Source organism: Pelodiscus sinensis, chromosome 7, assembly GCF_052426305.1.
Source record: "Pelodiscus sinensis isolate ZL-2025 chromosome 7, ASM5242630v1, whole genome shotgun sequence".
NCBI classification, from domain to species: Eukaryota; Metazoa; Chordata; order Testudines; family Trionychidae; genus Pelodiscus; species Pelodiscus sinensis.
Window position 1 is genome coordinate 54,139,043 of NC_143058.1, and position 27,142 is coordinate 54,166,184.

At 41.2% G+C, this 27,142-nt stretch overlaps 1 long non-coding RNA gene across 4 annotated transcripts in view; it reads right to left on the reverse strand.

The window, feature by feature from the left end:
* The window catches only part of LOC112544429 (uncharacterized), a 75,919-nt gene extending 53,667 nt beyond the window's left edge, over positions 1-22,252 (reverse strand). For all 4 annotated transcript variants that reach the window (XR_016350061.1, XR_016350060.1, XR_012905246.2 and 1 more), the window contains exon 1: positions 21,822-22,252. This is a non-coding gene — a long non-coding RNA (uncharacterized LOC112544429). The remainder of the gene's footprint in view (positions 1-21,821) is intronic.
* Positions 22,253-27,142: the final 4,890 nt, after the last annotated feature.

Genomic DNA, 27,142 nt, shown 5'->3' on the forward strand with positions numbered 1-27,142 from the left:
ATATTCAGATCTAATTTAAGCCATCAAGTATTGTGCTAATATCATGGCAGGATTAATGATTCACAAATATGAGGAAAAAGGCCCATTGTTTCATTTGTGACTAACTCTTGCTGGATAGAAGCTTCAGGGGGTAGCCGAGTTAGTCTGTACAGAATAAATTAAAAAAACAACAAATGGTCTGGTAGCTCTTTATAGACTAACAAAAAACATAGATGGTATCATGAGCTTTTGTGGACACAGCCCACTTCTTCAGGTGACAGGAGTTTTTTATCTTGCTGGATAGCACTGCCTTGTGAAAGCCCGCTGAAACTTAAATCATTCACAGAAATCACAGTAATAAATTTCAAAGTGTCAATAGATGATATTCTGCAATAACACAATGTCAAATTAGAGGTAGCAAATTTAGGGGAAATTATTTTATTTTACTTTTTCTGGATGAATATTGAAAGCTAATAAAAGAAAGTTAACTGGAGGAGCTAATTCACATAATTTAAGCAATGAGAAGTCCTTAAGTTGTATTAATACAGCATGCTAATATAACGTAGTGGGAAGTCTTGACACTAATATGTTAACTGTTTTTCTTATAAAGTGCTCTAATGGTATGTTTGACAGTTACCAAAATGTTTAAAACTTCAACTTCTTTCTGTTTTACAGAGTTGAAATGGATGTAGTTTTCTGTTTTTCATGAAATTTTCCATGATGAAATGTTTCTCAAAATGAAAAGAAACCTTAATTATCCATTTCAGTAAAAAAATTGCAAGAAATTGTATGAAAATAGAAAATACACTAACGATGACAATTTTGTGCAAAACATTTTGCTTTGGAAAAAAGGACATTTTTTACAGGAAAAATTTGTTATGTGAAAAATTTTAGCTAAATCTCATCTGATACTGATCCCATGTAGCTAATGACCAAACTTCCATAGACTTCAGTAATAGCAGATCTGCCCTTTAATAGCATCCAGTTACACCCTTCCTTTTCCACAGTGGCTGATCTCTTAAATGATTATTCATTTTAACGACCTGCCCATCAAACACTTAATTCATCCTGGCCAGTTCCCTAATATGATGAGACTGCAAAGTGCTATGTAGGAGCAGCATAATATTACCAAACATTCACAAAGAAATAAAACTATATACAGTAAAACTCCGGTGGTCCCGCATCCAGTGGTCCGGTACGCCTGATGGTCCGGCACCAACTGCAACCTGGAAGTGCTCCGGCAGCTGCTTCAAGTTCTTAGAGTAATTGATTAACTGCGGCTGGATCGACAGCCGACACGCAGTTAATGTAATTTTCCTCTCTACTGCCGGGAGGGGGGCCGGCAGGGGAAGGTAGGGGTCGGTGGGAGAGGGGGAGGGGGAGGGGGAGGAGGAGAGGGCGAGGGTGTGCCAAAGCAGCCGCATTCAGGACGTTCTGGTCAGTTACAGTCACTCCGGCTGGATCCACAGCCGACACGCAGTTAATGTAACTTTCCTCTCTACTGCCGGGAGGAGGGGGGGGGGCAGGGGAAGGTAGGGGTCGGTGGGGTGGTGGTGTGCAGATATATACACTGCTGATATATATACAGTCTGTTAATTATTCACTTAAACACTAAAAAATACAAATTTTAACAAACCCCTGAAACTTAAATCTGTAACTTTTTTTTGCCATGCTGCACAATTACTCATCATCCGATGAAACCAGTGCTGCTTCATCCCTGTTATCATCCCCCTCTTCAATATCCTCCTCTGCTTCTATGGGAGTGTCAACAGTAGGCTCTGGTGGTGGTGGTGGTGAAGAAAAAGGCTGAACTGTCTTCTGCGCCCTTGCAAACATATCCCTGAGATCAGCTTGCTTAGAGGACACTGACTTCTTAGCATAAAAGTTATTCAGAATAATATGAAGGTTCATCACTTCAGCTGCATTATATTGGCTGCAAGACTCTGCAAATTCTACAAATTTGGAAATAAATTCAGTTGCCTCTCGCCAGGTATATTTTGCTCTCTCCATCACTTTCTCCTTCTTCTTCTTGAGGTTTTTGTGGATTCAAAACACTTTCAATGACTGTAGCATCACTCAAAATTTCTACAACTGGTTCATCTTTGTCCATGGCAAGCCATTGTTCAATGTCATTTTCTGAGAGCTTTGCAACAGCATTCTTGTCAGACATTTTCAATTATTTCTTGTATGTTACTAATGTGCTTAGGCCTAACATTAAATCCACAAAATTCCTCTTCGTCAGAAGAATCATCACAAAACATGATGCTAGGCCAAAGTTTCCTCCAACATTTTCGTACAGTAACCTTCTTTATGTCTTTCCAAGCCAATGCAGCCGCATACACAGCGTCCTTAAGGTTGAAATCAGATTGAAATTCAGAAACACTGCAGTCTGAGTTTACCAACTTTTGGACAAAAGTCCCCCTGTAGAAACACTTAAAGTTCTGTATCACACCTTGATCCATTGGTTGGATCAAAGACGTCACGTTTGGTGGCAAATATGTAGCGAAGATATTTCTACTTACAAGCTCTGAAGCGGGCGGATGTGCTTGACAGTTATCGAGCAAAAGAACAGCTTTACTATCCTCCGGTAGACCCTCCTTTCTAAAATTCTCCTTAACTGCGAGCACAAAATGATTAAAAAACCAGTCCTTAAAGATTTCTGACGTCATCCAAGCATTCCCTTGTGCCTCATAAATCACTGGCAAACTCGTAAGAGTTTTAAATGCCCTTGGTTTTTTGTACTTCCCTATGACAAGCTTAAGTTTATGCGTGCCAGATGCATTTGCACATACCGGAACTGTAATGCGATCTTTGTTCATTTTGAAGCCATGAGCAGCCTTTTCACCACCGCCAACTAGAGTAGAGTTTGGCAAACAACGCCATAAGAGCCCAGTTTCATCAGCATTGTACATTTGACAAGGTGACAACCTGTGTTCCTCCACCAACTGCTCAAAAATAGCACTATACTCCTCAGCGGCTACATGATTGGCAGACTTTTGTTCACCACTGATATCTAATTTATGGATCCCATGCCGATCCTTAAAATTACGCAACCAACCTTCTGAAAACACACATGATTCGCTAATATTCATTTGACTGTGAAACTGTTTTGTTTTTTCTATGAGCACTGGTCCAGTAATGGGCTTACCTTCAGAACGCTTTGCACTAAACCACTTAAAGCTACATCCAATTGTGCCATCTTAGGCATTTTCAGAGTTTGCTGTAGCTCAGTACCTTTAGTAGGTGCTTCACTTTCAGCAACAAATGCTCGCAATTTATTCTTCTGTTTCTTTGTCATAGATTGTCGAAGATCCAACGTTAAATTTACTCATGATAACGTTCCGATTTATGCCTCTTTCTAGCATCTTTCTAATTTCTGGTTCAGTGTCAGGGTTATATGCTTCCTTTTTAAAGTTTTCTTACCACTACTACTAGCACCTTCATTCACTTTTGACTCCATCACTATGTACACTCTGATGGGCAAAAATATTCAAAAGTCAAAACAGCACTCTCCAGTGGGTCACAATGCTAATGGCAGACTGACTCAATGCCTTCCGGTTCACTGGGTTCAACTGCTGCCTCTGTTTTTTTGCGCAAGCTCATTCACTTGATCTTTTGATCCTGGACTATCGGTCTACTGGTAAAAGCAGCAGGGACAAGGAGGGGAGATGATCTCTTGTGAGTTTCAGCAGCAGCCTGTCACCTGTGGATCTACCTGTTCCCACCGCCCCCCCACCCCCCGCAGTAGAGAGGAAAGTTACATTAACTGCGTGTTGGCTGTGGATCCAGCCGGAGTGACTGTAACTGACCAGAACGTCCTGAATGCGGCTGCCTGCCTGTCACCGCCTCTCCTCTTCCACCGCTCGCAGGCTCTGCCTCCCTGCAGCACGAGGGAGGGTTTGGCACACCCCCGCCCCCTCCCCCGCTTCCCCTCCGAGACCTGCCCCTGCCAGAGTACCTCCTGATAGTCCGGCATTTCTGATAATCCGGCACCACCTAGTTCCCAAGGGTGCCGGATTATCGGAAGTCTACTGTATCATGTCTTATGGTTAAATACTTTTAAATAAAAAGTGTTTCACAATTTGAAAACATGCTTCCAATAAATATTCAAAGATAATTCACTTTGTTGAGTTATAAAAATGATGACATTAGAATGCTCTTGAAGTAATCAGCTTTATTCTGGTTTCAAATTCTTCAGTTCCATAAAAGATGTTTATTGTTTTGTATACTCAATTGGTTTGAATATTATCCCTTAATGAAAATAATTGTTTATGGATTGCTTTTCCTTCTCAATTTTTTCTGTTCCAGATTTGGATTTTAAATAATACAGTCAGGTGTTCAGATTACAAAAAAGGGAAACACTGGAGGTGATAGTAATATTTGGACTAGGAAGGAATTGATGAAGCATAATTCACAAGCACTTCTGTGGCACCTTAGGGCATGTCTACACTAGAAAATTATTTCAACATAACTTACTTCAAAATAATAACTCCTGAAATAACTATTTAGAAATAGTGTGTCCATACTACAGGGAAGCCTTGATTAGTCCGAGGCAGGTTCCATTAATGTGGATGTGCTACCTCAACATAAAGCCCCAATAGATACTGAGGTGTGATTAGTTTGAATGACTCTAGGGAGTTATTTCAAAATAGCAGCAGTGGAGCATCCATGCTATCACTATTTCCAAATAATTATTTCAAAATAAGTGTTATTCCTTGTGGATAGCCGGAGTTGTTATTTTGAAATAACCAGCCCTTATTTTGAAATAACAGGCTTGGTAGCGTGGACATGCCACTTCTTATTTTGAAATAAGGGAGTTATTTCAAAATAACTCCCTAGAGTAGACCATGACTTAGGCTATGTCTAGACTGCAAGCCTCTTTCGAAAGAGCCTCTTTCGAAAGAGAGCGTCTAGACTGCACGTTGAACTTTCGAAAAAGCGGCTTGCTTTTTCGAAAGAAAGCATCCAGTGAGTCTGGATGCTCTCTTTCGAAGAAGCCCTATTTACATTGAAGAACGCCTTCTTTTGAAAGAGGAACTTTCGAAAGAAGGCGTTCTTCCTCGTGAAATGAGGTTTACCGCCATCGAAAGAAAAGCCACGTTCTTTCGATTTAATTTCGAAAGAACGCGGCTTGAGTCTGGACGCAGGTGAGGTTTTTTCGAAAAAAGGCTACTTTTTTCGAAAAAACCCCTGAGTCTGGACACAGCCTTAGAGACTAACAAATGTATTAAGTCATGAACTTTCTTGGTCAGTTTTAATCACCGTTCTCATTCTAATTCACTTGGTGGCCTTATGGCATCATTTAAAATGTGGGTAATAACGTCTCAAGGAGCTATTTTGAAGACTGAGAAGTTTCTAGAATGCTTTAACTATCAAAAGTTGTTTTAACTATCCAAAAGGGGCCTAAAGTTTGGTATCTCAATCAATATGAAGACTGCATCCTTTATAATTTGAATACAGGCAGTCCCTGGGTTATGTACAAGATAGGGACTGTAGGTTTGTTCTTAAGTTGAATCTGTATGTAAGTCGGAACTGCTGTCTAGATTCAGCCGCTGTTGAAACTGATCAGCAGCTGATTCCAGGAAGCCCGGGGCAGAGCAACTCTGCCTCGGGCTTCCTGTAGTCAGCCGCTGGTCAGTGTCAGCAGCGGCTGACTTGGGGACGCCTGGGGCAGAGCAGCTCGGGTGCTGCTGGGTTGGTCCAGTAGCACGGCCGCTCCTCAGCACTACTGGACCAACCCAGCAGCACCCCAGCTGCTCTGCCCCAGGCGTCCTGATTCAGCCGCTGCTGAAACTGATCAGCAGCGGCTGAATCAGGACTCCTGGGGCAGAGCAGCTGGGGTGCTGCCGGGTTGGTCCAGTAGCGCCAAGGAGCGGTGCTGCGGGACCAACCGGCAGCGACCCACCTGCTCTACCACAGGCCCCGGGCTTTGCTCCATGTCTCCCTGGTCTATTGGGGGGGGGGGGCACTAACTGCACCCCCCCCCCCCCAGCAGACCAGGGAGACGCTGAGCAAAGCGGCGGAGGACCCGGGGCCGGACCCGCGGCGCTTCCAGATCAGGGAGTCCCCCAGTAGGCAGTCCGCCAGCAGACCAGAGAGACGGGGAGCAGCTTTTCTCGCCCCGGAGGAGGCGGGCGGCGGGACCAGGCGTCCCACCGCTCCAGTGCTCCAGGGTGAGAAAATCCCCGTTCGTAACTGCGGAGCGTAACTCGGGGACTGCCTGTATAGCAGCCAGCAGACTAGAGATTCTCAAAGTTGCTGAAACCTTGAACTGTATTTATATATAAGAAAAGAAGAGAGGGCCTTTGGAAGCTATAAATAGTCTCTGAATCATTTAAGCCAGGGGTGGGGAATCTTTTGTGGGTTGGGGCCACTGACGCCCCAGAAAATCAATCAGGGGCCACACACACGTGAGAAGCAAAGTGAGAAACCTCTGACTGAGACGGAGAAACGCACTCCTCACATTTCCCTTGCACACCAGAGCCTGGGGGGGGGGGGCAAGCTAAAAGATTTTGTTTGCTCCAGCCCGGTGGGTGGGTGGCTGGGGGCTGGAGTGCTAGTGCGGGCTCCCCAATGCTGAGCCTTGGAGGCCAGATCCAGACAAACTGGGGACCAGATGTGGTCCCCAAGCCCAAGGTTCCTCATCCCCAATTTAAGGGATAGGAGTGGAAGACTAAGGGGCAAATTAACATTAGTAAAGGATTAGATTCAGTTAAGTGTAGGCTGATCTATGGACTGAAGTTCTGGTTAGATTCCCATTTTTCTGAAGGGCCAACCATTAATTTTACCTTATTTTTACAAAATATATTGCAGATATAATAAAGAACACTTTTAAAACAAACTGCAGTGATATGTCCCTGAGTGTGCATATGGCCTTAAGCAAAATACAGAAGTGTGAACTATAACATTCATCCGCATTGGTTAAATATGAAACCTAAAGATAAGTGATCAATATAAAATATTGTTAGATCTTTCTTCTACAGGTTGAACCGCTCTAGTCTGGCATCCTGGGACCTGATTGGTGCCAAACCAGAGAATTTGCTGAACCATGGGAAGTCAATATTGTCTAGCAGCATTACCAACACTTCCACTGTTTGCTGGGCTCTTAGAAGACATTCGGGGTAAATTAGAGCTAAATAACAGCATACAGCACCAAGAGCCAGGACTGATGGCTGTAAACAAATTCTATGGGATCATGGGAAACTTGGCCACACCCATGTTAAGTGGATATCTGGTTAAGTGAAACCATGCGGAACTACAGATGTTGCTGGACCAGAGACTGCTGAACTAGAGAGGTTCAACCTATGTTGTTCTTTTATCTGAAGCATTTGGCTGATATACTTACTCCATAGTTCCAAACTGCTGCTATCTTTTTTGGAGTTCCAACTGCCTCCCCATCTAGTTGTGAACATCTACAAATTTTCTGGACAGCTTCTGTGACATTGCACTGGCAGTACAAATACCTCTGACACTGTCCAAAGTTAAAAGGTGGGCACAGTATAAAATAAATTGCACATAACATCAACATAAATAATCTAGGGACTACAATTATTAGCTTTATTAATGTTTTTCATCTATAACTTTATTTAATAATTTTTTTCCTTTATTGATATAAGCAAAGTTGTTGCAGAATTTCCAGTCTGGTGCCCCAGCATACCATCAAACCAGGTGTTCTTGTTGCAGAGTTTAAGTCCAGCTCGCCTCACAGAGCGCCCAGGGTATGTCTACGCTACCCCGCTAGTTTGAACTACCAGGGTTATGTAGGCATACCGCACTTGCAAATGAAGCCCGGGATTTGAATTTCCCGGGCTTCATTTGCATATACCGGGCGCCGCCATTTTTAAATCCCGGCTAGTTCGAACCCCGTGCCGCGCGGCTACACGTGGCACGGAGTAGCTAGTTCGGATTAGGCTTCTAATCCGAACTAGCTGTACTCCTCGTGGAATGAGGAGTACAGATAGTTCGGATTAGGAAGCCTAATCCGAACTAGCTACTCCGTGCCGCGTGTAGCCGCGTGGCACGGGGTTCGAACTAGCCGGGATTTAAAAATGGCGGCGCCCGGTATATGCAAATGAAGCCCGGGAAATTCAAATCCCGGGCTTCATTTGCAAGTGCGGTATGCCTACATTACCCTCCTAGTTCGAATTAGGAGGGTAGTGTAGACATACCCCCAGTGCCTTGCTCAAAGAATGTGCATTATCAGGGTTTGACAGTTTTTACAAGGCAGCAAGGGTCAAGACTTAGAGATTGGGGAAAGGCCAGCAGTTCCACCAATAGCTCTAGCAATAACAACTTTTTATGGGGGTGAATGTGAGTACTCCCTCAGGAGGCTGCAACTATGAGTGTATCCTCTTATTATTATGGCTACACAAAATGAGTCAATATTGAAGAACCAGAAAATCCTTCAGGGCAATGAAGATAGCACTAAAGGAAATGTAACCAGATGGGCAAGGTCAGCTTTTGAATTCAATGCCAAAAATTGTAAAATTATAATTATAACAAGGTTGGGCTCTTTCCGTTCATTGATTGTAAACCAAAGCAAACTGACTGGTAGGTGGAGTTCCTGTACTGCAAGTTGCCAGTAAGTGCTCTTCCAGAGTTGGAAGAAAACACACTTTCCCTCATTTTTCTTAAACGAGATTGACCAACTAATAAAAAAAATCACCATAGTATAAATGTAATTGTCTTGACATCACTCTATTCACTCAGTTAAGCAAGTGGCTTAGGACTAGTTTTGGTTTAATACTAGTGTTAACGCTGAGGTAACAATGATTGGGTTTAGTTTACCCCAATGCAGACATGTGCTTGCCTGTCAGAATTAGTATCACCACAACTTCCAGTCCTAACTAGCTATACAAGATCTTCAGGAGCAGCAGCTACAGGCAATGTTACAAAGATAGCCCTGTGGTTCCAGGGCTAGCCTAGTTATGTAGATTCAAATCCCCATTCGGTCACAGACTTACTGTTTAGCCATTTAGGCTCCCTGCAGTACAGTTGAGTTTCTAATCAGTACAATGGATTTAACAATACCTCCTTATCTCACAGGAGTGTGGTGAGCTGCTAAGATATGACAGTAATGAGCCATCTAATGATCACAGATAGATTTATTGTGTCTTTGCCTAGACCAGTGAGGAGTTTGAGCCTAATTTTGGCTAAGCTGATTTTTAAAAAAATATTTTGTTATTTTTATTTTGTATTTGTGAAATTCAGTTCTTCTCTTGCAATTATTTTAAATAATAATAATAATAAAAAAGATGAAAGCTACTAATGCAACCCCTATGTTACTTTGAGGTAATAGCTGGCTTTGGGAAAGAACATGGGTTCTTAGGTTGGGCCTGAATGGATTCTGACATTATAATGATACCTTCATATCTCTAGAAGGCTTAAGACTTGGAAACAACAGAAAGCAGTTTGATTGTGTTGCAGATCTTAAGAGCTGTAAATATAGATAAACCCTCAGATCTCAACTTCCCTATCGTATTTTTATATGAAATGACGTGGCCCTGGAGATGTGTTAAAAATAATACATGCTGTTCTTCCAGTGACCTCTTTTGGATGATATAAACTATGCTGTGTTCCAAAGGTACATGAAATGAGAGAGCTTTACCGGCTTCCCATATATTGCCTGGATGTATTAACTACAAAGGAATGGAGTGCTTGTATTTCCTACACTGTTCCCTATAGCGGACTACAAAAGATTCTTAGTTCCTTTCTCCTAATGGTAAAATGGAGATTGTATTCTTGAGCAGAAAAAAGGCCTGCTTTATGATTATAAGGTCTCAGAAAGAAAGTCTGCTCTACCATAAATACTGATAATCTTTTGTTTAGAAGCCATCTATATTAGTCAGGTGTACATGATGAAATGGGCATTCTCAAAACCTTTGACTAAAGCAGAGGTGGGGAAACCATTTGGCTTGAGGGCTGCATCATGGTATGGAAATTGTATGGAGGGTTATGAATTCTCATGACATTGGATTGGAACACAGGAGGGGGTGAGGGCTTTGGCTAGGGCAGCAGGATCTGGGCTGAGATGGGGCCAGAAATAAAGAGTTCAGGGTACAGGAGAGGGCTTCAGGCTGGGAATTAGAGTGTGTGTGTGGGGGGGGGGGGGAGGATGGTTCTGAATGGGGTGCAGGCTCTGGGGTGAGGCTGGGGATCAGAGGTTTAGGATATAGGAGGGGTTTCTAGCCTGGGATCAAGGGGTTTGGTGGATAAGAAGGAACTCTGGGGTCGGGCACGGAGTTAGAGTGCAGGGTTGTGTGTGAAGACTTTGATTGAAGATGAGGGATTTGGGATGCAGAGGGGACTCTGGGCTGGGACTGAGGGTGGGATAGGGACCAGGACTGGGATGGGGAGCTGGGGCATAGTGGGGGGGGGGGCTGAGGGGTGCAGGATCCTCAAGCAGCTCCCAGAAGGAGTGGCATGTTCCCTTTCTGACTGGCTCCTATGTGGAGGCATGGACAGGCAGCTCTCTGTGCTGCCCCTCCCGTCTGCAGGTGCTGCGCCTGCAGGTTCCATTTGCCACGGTTCCCAGGCAATGAGAGCTGCAGGGGTGGTGCTTGGGCTGGTGGCAGCGCATGGAACCCTCTGGCTATCCCATCTCAAGAAACTGACTGAAAAAGGAATGTGCAATCGCTTCTGGGAGCTATGGCGCATACAAAGCAAGGCAAGCTCCAGATCCCACTCACCAGAAGGCGTTCAGGGCCAGATTAAAATGGATGATGGGTCAGATGCAGCTCACAGGCAGTAGTTTGCCCAGCCCCAGACTAAAGTGTGCTGTAAATTTTAGTAGTTTCTATTCATTTTGGATGTCTCATTTTTGAGTATCAAACTTGACACCTATCAGTTTACCAAGCTGGCCCCCCAAAAATGAAAGGCACAAAATTAGTGAAAGTATTATAACTGTGTTATTGAGCAATCTTACTCAGCTGAAAGGTTTTCTGTTATTAAGGAAAGTTTTGAGGTTTGTATTTGTTTAAAATGATTTCAGACAAGTTTTAGATCTGAACCAAAATGAAGAGTAATACTGTCTTACTGTCTTAGTTGAAAATACCATTTCCATTTCCATTAGTTGAAGATACCAGAAGAGAAACTTTTGGTTCATATTTTTAAAATGTTAAGGCCCTGTACTTATACCTAACTTTAAACATGCTCAGTATATTTGAAAATCTGTTTATAAACCTAAACGTCAATGAAAAAATCTAACCATAGAATCTTATTTTTCTAAAATCTCAGCCAATATGCAGTCAAATCTTAAAAAAAACAGACAAAATACTTTAAATGACTGGTGTTCTGTAGTTATAAATGCCAAATATGACCTATCACAGTAGAAGTTTAGAGTTTCAGGCAGAATGTGATTTTTAAGTTGGTAGTGTCCCTTTAAGAGCGCAGCATGTCATGTTTGTGTGAAATAAAGCAGGTGTTTGGTAGTGCTCAGGGACATTATACAGCAGAGAAAAAGCAAGTGAAGAGCAATTGATGCAATTGAAACAGTAAGGAAATTCAGCTACTTCCTCAAATGTGCTCAAGGTCTCACTAATGCTAAAATGGGCATTCAGCAAGTAACAACAGTAAGCTTTAAAATATTTATTTTCAGATGCTTGAAGATATAAAATAATAATAGTAAAAGTTGATAGCTACATTAAATGATGAAAAAAGTCAGACTTTCCTGGATAGCTGTGGGACCATCATGATGCTTCACTGCACATTGGAACCAGCCAGCATGTCACGGGGGGAATTTACATAGAATTTTAAAAAGATTATTATGGACCCAATTCAGCAAGCTCTTTAACTCAGCTGAGGGCTTTTTGCTGACAGGAGTAACTCTGCTAACTTCAATGAGAAGATTAGTACAATGACAAAGGGATTGTACAACCCAGCCTTTTGCTGCTATTTGTGTGCTGAGTGAATCTCCCTTGATTTAGGGATTCATTTTCTGTTTTACAAGATCACAGTTTGGGAGTTAAAAAAACAAAGATTAATAAAGGGAAAACAAATAAACCCAAAGATATGATATAATCTGGATAGAGTCGAAGAGCATTCATTTGTACAATGTCATGCCTTTTATTATATGTAGTTTCTTCAAGACACATAAAGACAAGATATCAGCAGAACACTTAGGCCCATATGTCATTTCTTTTGCTGAATCAGGGCCATAATTTGTAACAAGTATCTTACTTGATGAATTACCCTTATTTTTCTTGTGTCTTGTCCACAAACAGATCATGGTTTCCCTAGATATATTTGATTAATTAAAAATTGTTGTCAGTAATTTCTGCAAATAATTTTTGGTCTGCAATTCAATTGCAAACATTTCTTGGCAAATGTTTGATATTCAGAATCAAATGGGTCATATTCTGTGCTGATGAAATTATAAAGTCTTTCTTTTTAATGCATCTTTAGATTTTGAAATGTGTTCATGAACAGCCACCATTTTGCTCTCACAGTAACTGTCGCCTGTTAGAGAGAAAATACAAACACCCAGTGCATTGCATAATGCTTTACTTTTGCTCTTTTTTTACCTTGTTTTCCTTAATCAAAAATAAATGATCTTAGGTTCTAATGCTATGATTGCTCCCTATGTTTGAAAGAACATAACTTTGAATAATGGTGGTTTTATTATCTGCTTCAGGTTTTACAGAAGAGGAATTAGAAGGAGATTCCATATGCTGTGAAATTATTAAATTTTTAGCTAACTGATAAATGAGTGCATCCATTTATTAGAGTACTGCATAGGATAGTACAGGATCATGCATTTTCTTTCAAATGGCTTTTTAAATATAATTTGGATTGAATGCAGTGCAATAATTCAAAGAGTAGAAGATATCCATTTTAGAGACTTTTTAAAACTGCAGAAATATGTAAGTGTAGTTTAGGCTGTAAACTTGTGTTTTACACAAAATCCCTATAATCGGTATTATTTTATTGCCATTAAATAAGCACACATTTATATCTGATTATATCATGGGAAATTGAAGGTCATGTCAAGCTCAGTGCTAAAAGTAGAAATGTAAGAGGAAACAGACTTCCCCACATCTTTTTTTTTTCATTCAACATCCAGCATTTTTTTTTCCCATTTCAAATATACCATGAAGAAAGTCAAGCTCACTTTAAGGTCATGCAGTAGATGTGAACAACCATTTCCACAGCATTTCTCAAATGGCAAGACTAATGTCTCTGGGGAAGTTTTAGTTCCCTACAAGGGAGGCTCATGTGAGTCAAGGGGAAATGAAAAAGGAATAGTTTTTCGTGCTTCATCTTTAGGACTCAGCAAAAGGCAGAATTGTTCTTGCAAACCAAACAGGCCACAGATAGCGTTGCTATTGATGAGCTCTTAGGACAGTGGTCTCCAACCTTTTTAACCACAAGATTCCTTTTTTAATTGAAGTGCAATCCAGGATTTACCTCAAACCCAAACACCTTTGCCCCGCCTCTTTCCTGCCCCTTCTCTGAGGCCCTACTCCTGTACCACCACTTCTCTGAGGCCCCAGCCTGTTCATTCCATCCTCCCTTTCTCTCTCTCCCATCCTCATTCACTTTCATCAGATTGGGGCAGTGGGTTGGGAGGCAGAGGTTGATGTGAGAGATACAGAGCTCTGGTATGGAGAATGAGTATGTTTTCCTAATGAACTCTGTAAGAAGGAAAGGAAGACTGTAGAAGAAGCTGAGGTAAAACATTTTCCTGTAAACCAAGAGGCTAATGGAGATGTATAAAGCTCCTAGGAGATTATTTAGTGATAGAAGAAGTATATATTGATAAATAAAATATTACCAGCATTCTTCGCTTTAGTATTCACATGGGAGAGCAGAGGAAAAATACCAACATCAGATGTGAGAGTGCAAGATCTGCAATTTTTGCAGTTTTAAATGAGACATTGCAATGTGACCCTGCCACCCAATTTACAGTTAGTTACCCCTTAAACTTGTTTCTTCCATTAATCTTTCCAACAACATTATTATCATTTGTGATGCAATAGTGGCTCGAAGCCACATTCATGAATCACAAAACCCATTGTGCTAGGTGCTGTACAAAGAACAGAAAGGCAGTCCTGGCCCTAAAGTGTTTACAACCTAAACAATAAACAATACATTGTAATATCTACCATCATGTGGTGTTAATCTTCCTGGTAGAAATTTAAAGAATACTGGATTTTTTTTCACATTGGAATATTGTCTGTGTTTGAACTGTATTCTCCAGCTAAGATTTTAATTCCTTCCCTCTTCTACTGAGACAGGGGCCTTGCTATTTATGCATCACACTGCATTGTGTTTACTGGTGCCTAGTCAGTGAATGAATGGATATGGATTCTTTATTTTATATGCTCTTTGATCTTGGATACATGCTGTAAGTGCATTTTATTGGCTGTATTAACTGCATAGAACCATCTGCTTCTCCTCCACTCATTGCTAAGTGCAGACAGGGTTTTATCTATAGGGAGAGCTTGTAGCTTGTGGAGCAGACAAGTAGCTATAGAAGATGCTGCTGTCTCCAAGTAATCAACTTTCTCGCTAAGCAAAACCCAACATTTCACACTGAAACAAAGGGTGAGGCCAGGCTTTGGGGGAGGAGCACGTGGCCACCTTTAATTACAGCCAGTCCACCAGTCTGTAGAAAAGTTATATTTCCAGGGGCAACATTAACTTCAGCCCTCACTGCCTTCTTCTGAGTCTTAGATTGCAGCTGGGGGCCAGCAGCTTGTATCAGCACAGTTATTGGTCCTACTGTACCTGCTGTTGGTAGGAAGCACTATTCAGAGAATTCTTCTCCACACTTTGTAGACTTAAGCTGTCCACAACTGCAGCTGTTCCTGCTGCTGCTCAGGTTCTGCAGACAGGTAGGAGAAGAATGCTCAGATATAATAGGCTTGAAGTTGTAAATTCCTTGAGGGCAGGTTCTCCTCTTTGCACTACATAACTTAGATCACGATGTGTGCCATCGCCATTCCTAGTTTCTTGCATCAGTAATCTTTAATGTTGATTTTCTTTACATAATTTGAAATGTATTCAAATATCTAAAGAAAAAAAATCTCTTTAGAAGCAATAATCACGGTGGAACAGACGGGTAAGACTATGGAAATTTTGTTAAAACTGCTTTGGCAGAGGATCAATACCAGAATACTGACAACAGTGACAAGAAACCCATTTAGACATAGAATATGCGAGGAGCAAATTAACAAAATATGAGCCATGTTTCTCCCAAAGCTGCTCCAGGAGTTTAGGAATGGTACCCACATCAACCTGGATCATCAATTTAAAATAGCTAATCGAATGGTATAAGTATTACGTACCTCAGTGAATACATTCAACTGCCCTTTGTTTTCTCTGTGATCATGAACACGTCTAACTACAGCTCTTCAGAGGTCATCGAGTCCAGCCCGCCGCCCTCAAGGCAGGACCAAGCTCCGTCTACACCATCCCTGACAGATGTCTATCTAACCTGTTCTTAAATATCTCCAGAGAGGGAGATTCCACCACCTCCCTTGGCAATTTATTCCAATATTTGACCATCCTGACAGTTAGGAATTTTTTCCTAATGTCCAATCTAAACCTCCCTTGTTGCACTTTAAGCCCATTACTCCTTGTCCTGTCCTCAGAAACCAAGAGGAACAAATTTTCTCCTTCCTCCTTGTGACACCCTTTTAGATATTTGAAAACCGCTATCATGTCCCCCCTTAATCTTCTTTTTTCCAAACTAAACAAGCCCAGTTCATGAAGCCTGGCTTCATAGGTCATGTTCTCTAGACCTTTAATCATCCTTGTCGCTCTTTGTACCCTTTCCAATTTCTCCACATCTTCCTTGAAATGTGGCGCCCAGAACTGGACACAGTACTCCAGCTGAGGCCTAACTAGTGCAGAGTAGAGCGGCAGAATGACTTCACGAGTTTTGCTTACAACACACCTGTTGATACAACCTAGAATCATATTTGCTTTTTTTGCAACAGCATCACACTGTTGACTCAGATTCAACTTGTGGTCCACTGTGACCCCTAGATTCCTTTCCGCCATGCTCCTTCCTAGACAGTCGCTTCCCATCTTGTATGTATGTAACTGATTGTTCCTTCCTAAGTGGAGCACTTTGCATTTCTCTTTATTAAACTTCATCCTGTTTACCTCTGACCATTTCTCTAACTTGCTAAGGTCATTTTGAATTATGTCCCTATCCTCCAAAGAAGTTGCAACCCCACCCAGTTTGGTATCCTCTGCAAACTTAATAAGTGTACTCTCTATCCCAATATCTACATCATTGATGAAGATATTGAACAGTACGGGTCCCAAAACAGACCCTTGAGGAACTCCACTTGTTATCCCTTTCCAGCAGGATTTAGCACCATTAACAACAACTCTCTGACTACGGTTATCCAGCCAATTATGCACCCACCTTATCGTGGCCCTATCTAAGTTATATTTGCCTAGTTTATCAATAAGAATATCATGCGAGACCGTATCAAATGCCTTACTAAATTCTAGGTATATGACATCCACCGCTTCTCCCTTATCCACAGGGCTCGTTATCCTATCAAAGAAAGCTATCAGATTAGTTTGGCATGACTTGTTGTTCACAAACCCATGCTGGCTATTCCCTATCACTTTATTACCTTCCAAGTGTTTGTATATGATTTCCTTAATTACCTGCTCCATTATCTTCCCTGGTCTGTCGTTTCCTGGGTTGTTCTTATTCCCCTTTTTATAGATGGACACAATATTTGCCCTTTTCCAGTCTTCTGGAATCTCCCCTGTCTTCCATGATTTTTCAAAGATCATAGCTAAAGGTTCAGATACCTCCTCTATCAGCTCCTTGAGTATCCTGGGATGCATTTCATCAGGACCTGGTGACTTGCTGACATCTAACTTTCCTAAGTGATTTTTAACTTGTTCTTTGTGTATCCTATCTTCGAAACTTACCCTCTCTCTGCTTGTATTCACTACATTAGGCACACCTCCAGACTTCTTGGTGAAGACCGAAACAAAGAAGTCATTGAGCATCTCTGCCATTTCCAAGTTTCCTGTTACTGCTTCTCCCTCCTCACTAAGCAGTGGGCCTACCCTGTCCTTGGTCTTCCTCTTGCTTTTAATGTATTTATAAAAGGTCTTCTTGTTTCCCTTATGCCTGTAGCTAGGCTACATTCAACTGCCCTTTTTTTTTCTCTGTGATCATGAACACGTCTAACTACAGCTCTTCCCCTTTAGCCTTTGTGATGTTTGTAGGGTTTATTTGTTCCTAGTACATGTTTAACTGTTAAATAATCAGGGTAGCTAGATTAGATGAAGAGTACCAGCATCTCTGTGCTGTCCAGGAGTTGATCCTTCCGTCTATGTCTAGACTACACAGTTTTGTCCACACTTGAGTTACATAGGGTACGTCTAGACTACATGCCTCTGGAGACAGAGGCATGTAGATTAGACTACTTGGCATAGGAAAATGAAGCGGTGATTTAAATAATCGCTGATTCATTTAAATTTAAATGGCTGCCGCACTGAGCCGATCAGCTGTTTGTCGGCTCAGCGTGGTAGTCTGGACGCTCCGTGGTCGACATCAAAGACATTTGTCGACCTCCCAGGTATGCCTCCTGGTATGCTTCCTCATCTTCTGAAAATAGCTTCTTGTGCATAAGTCTAGATGTAGCCTCAGTTTAAAAAATATCCTAATCATGCTGCTTTTCATCACAAGCTTGGCTCCATTTGGTTTCTGACAATGCCTTTCTTGATATTCCCAAGACAAATACCACCTACAGGCAATTTTAATTGCAAAGATTTCATCAGCACGTGATGTGGGGAATCCCAATTGAAACATATCAATCTCCTTCTGGATTGCAGAGAACATACTTTCTCCTTATTTGAAGGTAAATGACAAGTTAACAAACACTGGAGTTTGACAGCAAAGTAACTGAAATGCAGAGATAACTACAGGTATCGTTATGGACTTAATACATATCTTCTAGGATTTGTAACACACAAAAATAAACTTTTCACATTTTCATTTTTTAAAATCCAAATGGTTCTTGTGTTTCTCAGGGTGCAGCTACACTGCACTGTAGCTTGAAATAAAATAAGCAAATTGAGCGATGCTATTAATAACCTGCTATTCTGAAACATGCCTTAATCCTTGTGAAATGAGGTTTACAGAGATGTCGGAATAGCAAGCCTGTTATATTTCAAAATAACAGATTTGCTGTGAAGATGCAGGATAGCTATTTCAGCATACTCTGGTGTCCGCGAAATAGCACTGCCGTGTAGACGTAGCCTCACTGTGAAAGAAATTTCCATCTGGGATTTCTGTATAGTTGAACTGATTACTGCATTATTTCTTGCAAAGATGGTTTCTACTGTGACAGTGAATCAGCAAATGGAGATTAATGCCATCCAATGGTGTCTGGACTACAGTGTCTTCAGAAAAAAAGTGTTCCTTGGCCTAACTGTATATTGAGAGGTACCTAAATATTCACTCCTACCCTCTCTTTCCCAATAGATACTCAATGCTATGGTAATTTATCAAGTTATGCATGCTTTAGCCATTGGTGATACTGGCCTTTGTTGAAATTTGTATATTTAACTTGGTCTGGGTTCAGCTGTCAGCTTTTGGTAAATGCTAGGAAACAAATGAGGAACATTAGGAAGGAATGGAGGAACATTAACTATTTCCGAGACGGTTCCAATAGTCCTGTTTTTTATGCTAACCTTTGCAGTTAGCTCACTCATTCCTATTATGCTTTCCCTTTGTTACCTAGTGGAGGAGCTTAATTTTGTTAAGTGCTGAGAGTCTCTAGGAGGGCTGACTTTGGTTGGAACTGAGGATGCACAGATCCTCAGAGCATTGTGCTTTGAAGGTTTGGGCCTTTGTATTTGTTTTATACATATTTCTTAAAGCTTCAGAGGGCTTTTTTAACATCAGACTTCAGGCCCCTCTGCTGCTCTTTGTCTGCTTCACTATTGCTCTACTCAGACCTTATAATCTATTTGTTACAGGCTATGGAATGATAGGTTTCTTTTACTTTCGCTGCTCTGATCCTGTCTATCAGCACTGCTGCTGACTTTGTTCTAGATCACAATGGGATACATTCTCCCATTACAGCCAATGGCAATCCTACCACTGAGAAGGGCAAATTATTGAGAATCTTGTAAGAGCAAACCCTGTGTTATCTTAGGTCCAACTCTGGGTGTGAGCTTCAATGAAGCCAGTGCCACCACTTAGGGCAATGGTTCTCAACTCGTTTCAGTCCATGGACCACCAGGCGAATCAAAACATTTTTGTGGACCACCTCCAGCACATGTAGCATAGGATGAACGACATAGCAACCGCTCAGCACAACGGCGGCAGCTACACTGACGCTCAGAGCCTCAGACAGAAGTTACTGGTAACACAATGTGGTTGCGTCCTAGGTGGCGCTATGGATAACACGCTGCGTGCTTGTGAACACGGCATAAAACAGCCTAACGGCAGCGCCTGCTCATGCCGAGTGACTTTGGACAATATTCCTGTGGACCACTGAAAAAGTCACCATGGACCACCAGTCCAAGGACCACCAGTTGAGAACCACAGATTTAGGGGTTATTTAAAACTCTGGCAGAGATTAGCAGGGAATGGATTGTGAGCACTAAAAGATGAGATGAGGTACTCAATGGTATGGGCTGTAACTGTGCCTGAAAGACTCTGCTGTGCCTTTTTTGATGTATGTTTCTCTGATTAAAGAAAACCCCACTACATCTTTGATGCACTACAAGATTCTGATGTGCCACTCCTTTTGTGATATGGTGACACTTTCTTACATGTTATTTGCACAGCGTGACAATTTGGGAAGTCAGTCTATTCCACTTATGAATCAGGGTTCATGTTATGAAATTATTACTATGATTACTATGAATATGTTTCACTGTGAACTGGCACCATTTCCACTGTGTACATCTCTCCCAGGTCAGGGACGGTGGGGAGTCATTAAAACTCAGAGATCAGAGATAAAGGACCTTGATACATTGGGTTTGCTTAATCTAGAGCAGTGTTTCTTAAACTGTGTTCCGCGGCACACTGGTGTGCCACGAGGCAGTTGGACAGAGTTCAAAACGGCTGCCCTTAAAGGGGCAGGCAACCTTTTTATTTTCTCAATAATTTCCCCCCATCCTTGGGGGGAAAAATTGTTTGGTGTTCCATCTTAAAAAGTATAAGACACACTGATCTAGGGGAAGATATTTCTTCCTCCTGTCTGAAGTAAATGGAAAATTGGCGAGATTACTGGGGGATAAAGCAAAAAAGGCTTAATGGGGAAATCCTTACAGAGAGGTACTCAGAAAATTTTGGCAGAGCATGGGAAGGGTGGCTTGGCCAAGTTCATGGGAAGACAGATTACCTAGGGAGTCAGGTCCCATGTTTTGGCTTAGAAGTCATGCAGCTGCAGGGGTATCCAGGATCCTACAGAGGACTCTGTCTCTAGCATCGAGAATGCTCTGGAGTGGTGAGGAAACTGTGTCAGGGAAACGATTTTTATTTGTATAGCTTATTCTTTTTGTATGACTGTATGGATGTGTGTATTTCTCATATGAGTAAATAAAGGACAGTAGTGTAGGACTTCTGTGGAAAGTGCCAGAGAATGCCATGCCTCACCTATCCACTTGAAGAGGCAAATCAGAAGGCTCATAACTTTGGATGGAGTTATGGGAGAGGTTGTACTTAAGCTGGGGGAGGGGCAGCACTGGTTCAAAGAGCTAGGTCAGTGGTCAATCCAGAATCTACCTCAAATGCAAATATCCTTGTCCCACCTCCTCCTCTGCTCCTTCTCTGAGGCCCTGTGCCTGCTCCCTCTGTGGAGATGGCATATAGCAGTGGTTGGAGGGGGACATTCTGACATCATCACCCCCCTCTTCTATATCCCCAACCCCCAATCCCCAGAACAAGCAGGAGGCTCTTGGAGGGACAGCTCCAAGGCAGAGGGCAGGAAAAGAATGGTAGTGGGGAGAGAGGCAACTGAAGTGGCAGCTCTTGATAGCCTACTGGCCAAACCAGTCAGGATGACCTGTCAGGCTCCAGGATTTACCAGTAGATCCTGATCATCCTGATCTATTGGTTGGTGACCACTTAGACCACAGAGATCTCACATCTCAGGACAGGATGCCAGAGAGAAGATATGCAACCCCATATGTATCCCCAGAATACACATAGGGAACCTAAGTCCAAGGCAGCACCTGGACTCTGTTTAGTCTTCAGAGGCTTAAAACATCAAGGGATTCAGAGGCTGGATTCCTCCTCCACAGAGCAGTCTGAGCCACTTGCCTGGGAAGCCTGATCAGATCTGTGGCACATGGGTAGTCCCACTGAGGCCAATGTGCCTGCTTGTGCAAATAGTTGTTCACCAAAATAAGTAAGAGGTCTACAGTCTATCCTAGAGTAAAATGTAACAAGGAAGATTTTATGCTAGGATTTGCATTTATTTAGGGGTCTAAATGGGAACCACATTTCTTTAAAAATGTATTTCAAAATCTGGCCTTGGAATCTTTGACAATCAGTACCAAATTGAATGTTGTTAATATAGAAGAAAAGGTATGGAGAGATGTTTATAACCCAACATAAGCTTTACACTTTTCTCACATTCACTATTTTTATGTTCACAAAATTATTATTGTCGGTCTCTTATCTTAGCTAACACAAGAACAATGGAATATGGGTGATGTAGTTCTCAACAAGAACTTTAACTCATTCCCGCACATCCCTTTTTCCTCACAGTACAGCAATCCTTTTTCATGATCCCTCTTCTTAGGAGAGAGATATTTAAAAACAAACTATCAATGTACATTGCAATTACTTACTCAGTTTTTTTTCATTGACCAGTAATAAAATAGGAAATGAAAGAAATTACCTGAAATACAATATCCTGGGGAGACCATTAATTTGGATCTAGTCAGCAGTCAACACTCATGTCATGGAATGAAAGAAGGAAAATGCACCACAAACAAAAGGGGAAAAATGATGGTAAGAAGATCCTGCTTTTGTTGGTTTCATGGATGTGAGGCCAAGCTTGGTTCTTCTAGTTTTTCAGTTGAGCTGGGGAAGAGGAAGATGTAGTCTGAACGCCTTTTGTTCTGAATAGCCTTTTGGGGTCTGGGTCCAAATTTGTCACCAGTATGTGATATTTATCCTAATTTCAGTCTTCTAGTTATCTTCAAGGGAACCATTGATAAGACGTAATAGCTTATTATGTCTACCCTGCAATTAGACACTTGTGACTAGTCCATGCCTTGCTGGCTGTGCTTGGGTTAAGGGGCTGTTTACTTGTGGTATAGTGTTTGTGTTCAGGCTGCAGTATGAGCTTTTGGACCTTCCTATTTCACAGTGTCCTAGCGCCTGTTAATATTTAACTGCAGCATAGACATACTCTTAAGATGTGATCCTGGGAGACTTCCATTGATTGCAATGAAAACAGGACCAACCCCATAGTGTATGTTTTAGCTAATTATTTAGTTGTTTTATTGGGTTCACTTTGAAGAAAAACATTTCCTGACAATTACTTGGTACATCATTTTGCACATCTAAAGCCATAAGTTAATGAAAAAGGTTGTAGACTTGTGCTTTTGCAGCATTCATTCATTAACGATTTTTTTCAGACAGGGTTCAGTTAAGCTTCTAGGTATTTTAAATGCTTCTCCAAATTGAGTGGGTCTCCTTTGAGTTTTGCTCATCACTAAATTTTATGAGTCAGATTCCTTTACTCATGTGAAATGTATGTAAGTGGTCCAACTGACGCAAAGTAGAAGTGCAATACAAATTGAGGAACTACTGGTCTTTGTAGTTTTTGACATACAAAACAGTTAGTTTATATGTATATTCTGGCACATATGAAAGACATGTACTAGTTGGGCTTTTGTGTGCTATGTATATCTGAATATATGTGCATAAAGGATAAAACCAAAACAGAGTAGGACCATTTCACCATTGTTCTAAGGGGATATAGCTCCACCTAAGTCAGTGGAACTGTGTATTATTTTACACTGCGCTGAATTTGGCTCAGTATCAGTATTGTTACACTATGCAAGTCTTTAACAGGGTTATTTGCCAGGCCCAGGAGTGGAGGGGAGACTGCTTTATATATTTATCTTGTGGGCTGCTCTGAAAAGTGTTTGTCTTGAAAATGTTTAACTTTCAGAGCAGCTCAATGATTCCCAAAGCCTTATGTAAATGTAACAGGTGATGTAAAAGACCATGTTGAAAAGAAATGAACTGTGTTTGTATTGGTAATTGTTTACTGAAATGAAGTCACTTATTTCAGAGTGCATTAAGGGGCAGTCAGGTGTTCATAAATAAATATAATTATTGTTTGGAGGGATACAGAAACTGACAGGGGAGCACTGGTAAATAATGAGACATCAGTTAAAGCTGTAGTGATTAATTTTCACCTGCTTAACCCTTTCCTGGCTCTCTGATCGGGCCTGTAGCTATGGGCAAAAAAGTTTCAGTTCACACAGACATCCCAACTTTATAAGGTCAAAAATGGTTACTTTATTTTGTGAACATGTAAACAGATCTATAAGGTGAGATCTTAGCTCCCCTTCCAGTTGTTTGGGCCAGTCCTGCAGTGCAGAGCAGCTGCAGCCAGAAGTTTGATATAACCACTTGATTTGAGATTACCCTAGTGTAAAGGAAATATCTGAATAGTACAGAACAGTAACACAAGTTTTACACCTCCTTCACTATGTCCCTATATTTAGAAGACCAATTGGGGGCTGGCTGCGGGAGTAGCTTCCAGCTTATTCCAGTATAGGAAGGCCATTAAAATAACTTTTGGTTACTTCTTTAAACAGAAATTTCTGAATTTGCCCATCGCTGTTGAAAATCCAGCTTTGCTTTCCTTTGGGGGAAGTACACATATGAGAAGAGAAATAGTCAAAGATAGACTTCATAGTCATTATCCAGTTGAAAATTGTGAACCAGATATTTTGTAAGTTAGAGTGTAAAGTCACAACCTCTAATTCTGTACTCCAATCCATCTGCTCCATTCTGTAACACTCTCTTTTAAGTTCTAAATTGAATTGGTTCTCAGCTCCTTAGTCATATTACTTAATGATACACACCCGCATTCTTAGAACATAAGAATGGCCATACTGGGTCAGACCAGAGGTCCACCTCTCCCATTACTCTTCTGACAGTGGCCAATACCAGGTGTCCCAGAGGAACAGTTATTCCTGTACTGTCACCCATTTCCAGCTTCTGACAAACAGAGGCAAGGGACACCATTCCTACCCATCCTAGCTAATAGCCATTGATGGACCTATTCTCCATGAATTTATCTAGTTCTTTTCTGAACCCTGTTATAGTCTTGGCCTTCACAACATCCTCTGGCAAGGAGTTCCACAGGTTGACTGTATGTTGTATAAAGAAAAACTTCCTTTTGTTTGATTTAAACTTGCTATCTATTAATTTCATTTGGTGACTCCTAATTCTTGTGTTATGGGAACAAGTGCACATGTTTCCTTTCTTACTTTCTCCACATCAGTCATGATTTTATAGACCTCTATCATATCCACCTTTCTTTAGTGTTTTAAATGTATAAAAACATGCTGAGACCTCTTGGGGAATCTTTGAAAATCCATTTAGAAAGAAATCTCTTTTAGGATAGGTTTTCTGGGCCTAATTTTAATGTTGCACTGTTATAATTCAGATGGTACTTGTTTGAAACCAATGATATACAGAATACACTGACATCAATTATAATTATATAATTAGATCACTGACCTGTATAAATGGGGTCAGAACCAGGCACTCCATATTCATTTGAATAAAAATAACATCTTTGTTTCTAAAGACTTCATTAGACCTTGCTGCATGTTCTCCACAAGAACTCAAATTTGTCAAAATACAGTCATTTGCATAGTAGCCAATTTTGACATTACAAACAGGATTGCTGCTTCAGATGGGACTAAGCAGCAGGATTCTGGGAAAGCCAAAAACAAAACAAAAAAATCCCATTTCCTTTCAAAAGTATTTAAAGAATTAAAATGTTAAGGGGAAGAACATGGAAAATATAGTGACACATTTGTCTCTCAACAGCTTCCATATTTTAAGAGTGACTTCAAATTGAGGACAGGCTATCTGCATCCAGGGATCTAGAAATTAGTAGGCAAAACAGAAACTTTAAATGCTAGATGAGATCTTGGTTACAGCTCTCTCTCTCTCTCCCTTTCTCTCTCTCTCTCTCTCTCTCTCTCTCTGTGTATATATAATATTTTCAAATGTAACTCTGTTGGCATTCCTCACTTATTTATTTTAGTGTTCATCAAGTCAAAGACAAAATTAGCATGAGATTATGTAACATTTCAGTATTTGTTTGGAAAGTGACCTATACTATACTTTGGAAGTATTAGGAGTGTCATGATATCTGTAGTTGCTATGGTAACTTTTTCATTATTGAACTGAAGTGCAGATTAATTTTTAAACCCAAATGCTTGGCAAATGAAGTAGTGATTCAAGCAACAATGGTTTTTAATTTATTTCCCTCCAAATTGTATGTATTTGAAACATTGTTCTAATTACTCATTGACTTAAAACTATTATAACACCATTTACATTAATAGACCCAATTTATACCTGGTATAATTGCACTGACATGTTTGATTCTGCCAGTTGGAAAAAATATATATAGTTGTTTCACAAAATGACAATTTATTTTAAAATGGCAGGAGGCTGGGGGAAGAAATAGAGGAACAGATCCTCAGCTAACATAAAGTGGCCCAGTCCTAATCAAAACATTTTCATGGACCACCTCCACCACATGTAGCACAGGACGAATGACACAGCAACCGCTCAGCACGACAGCGGCAGCTACACTGACGCTCAGAGCCTCAGACAGAAGTTACTGGCAACACAACGTGGTTGTGTCCTAGGTGATGCTATGGATGATGCACTGCATGCTTGTGAACATGGCGTAAAACAGCCTCCTTATGCCGTGTGACTTTGGACAATGTTCCTGTGGACCACCGAAAAAGTCACCATGGACCACCGTTGAGAACCACAGGGTTAGAGCAAAGTGAGGTTGATGTCATAGAAATATCAATCTCCCTCCCTAAGCCACTCTCCTCGGCTACATGTACACTGGCCCCTTTTTCGGAAGGGGCATGCTAATTTTGAAAGTGGAATAGGGAAATCCGCGGGGGATTTAAATTTCCCCCGCGGATTTAAATAAACATGTCTGCCGCTTTTTTCCCGGCTTGGGGAAAAGCCGGAAAAAAAGCGTCTAGACTGGCCCGATCCTCCGGAATAAAGCCCTATTCCGGAGGATCTTTTATTCCTTTGAAGTAGGAATAAGAGATCCTCCGGAATAGGGCTTTATTCCGGAGGATCGGGCCAGTCTAGACGCTTTTTTTCCGACTTTTCCCCAAGCCGGGAAAAAAGCGGCGGACATGTTTATTTAAATCCGCGGGAGATATTTAAATCCCCCGCGGATTTCCCTATTTCACTTTCAAAATTAGCATGCCCCTTCCAAAAAAGGGGCCAGTGTAGATGTAGCCCTCCTGTTTGCCCAGTTCCACAAATGTCAGGGGCCTGTTTCTTTGGATTTCTACAATACTAGAAAAGGGGCACCTAGTCAGACCTCTAGGTCCCCTGTAGAAGCAAAAGCTTCTTACACACAAAAAATTCCTCTCCCTTATTCAATCCACATATAATACAGAAATATAGACTTCTTGGTAACATAACAATGAATATAAGGAAGCTCATTTATTGTAACAAATGACTTCATCCAACAAAGCCAGGCAGTCTGGGGACTGTAATCAGATTTCTGAAAACTTAACCCTATTCTGTGAATTAATGGAACTCTTGCTTCTAGATTTAGCTAGCCAAATGACCAGTACTTCTTAGTGGCTCATCTTTATCTGCAGTGCAGAATTCTCAGCATTCCCTCTAATTGCCATAGAAAATTATCAAGATGAGTGTGAAAGATATGGATGATAAAAACTAGTTTTAATGGTCTCCTGTAAAGCTGTGCCAACTTTTTGATGACTTTGGGGTTGCATGGGTGTCAAGGAGGGCAGAATTTGACCCAAACAATAAGCTGTTATTTTTCAAAAATTGTCAAGGTATAACAAAACAAAACAAACACCTTTACCGTGCCTAATTTATCATTTGAATTTTGGCTTCAATTTCTAGCCACTCTTGTTCTTGTTATGCCTTTCCCACTAGATAAAAGAG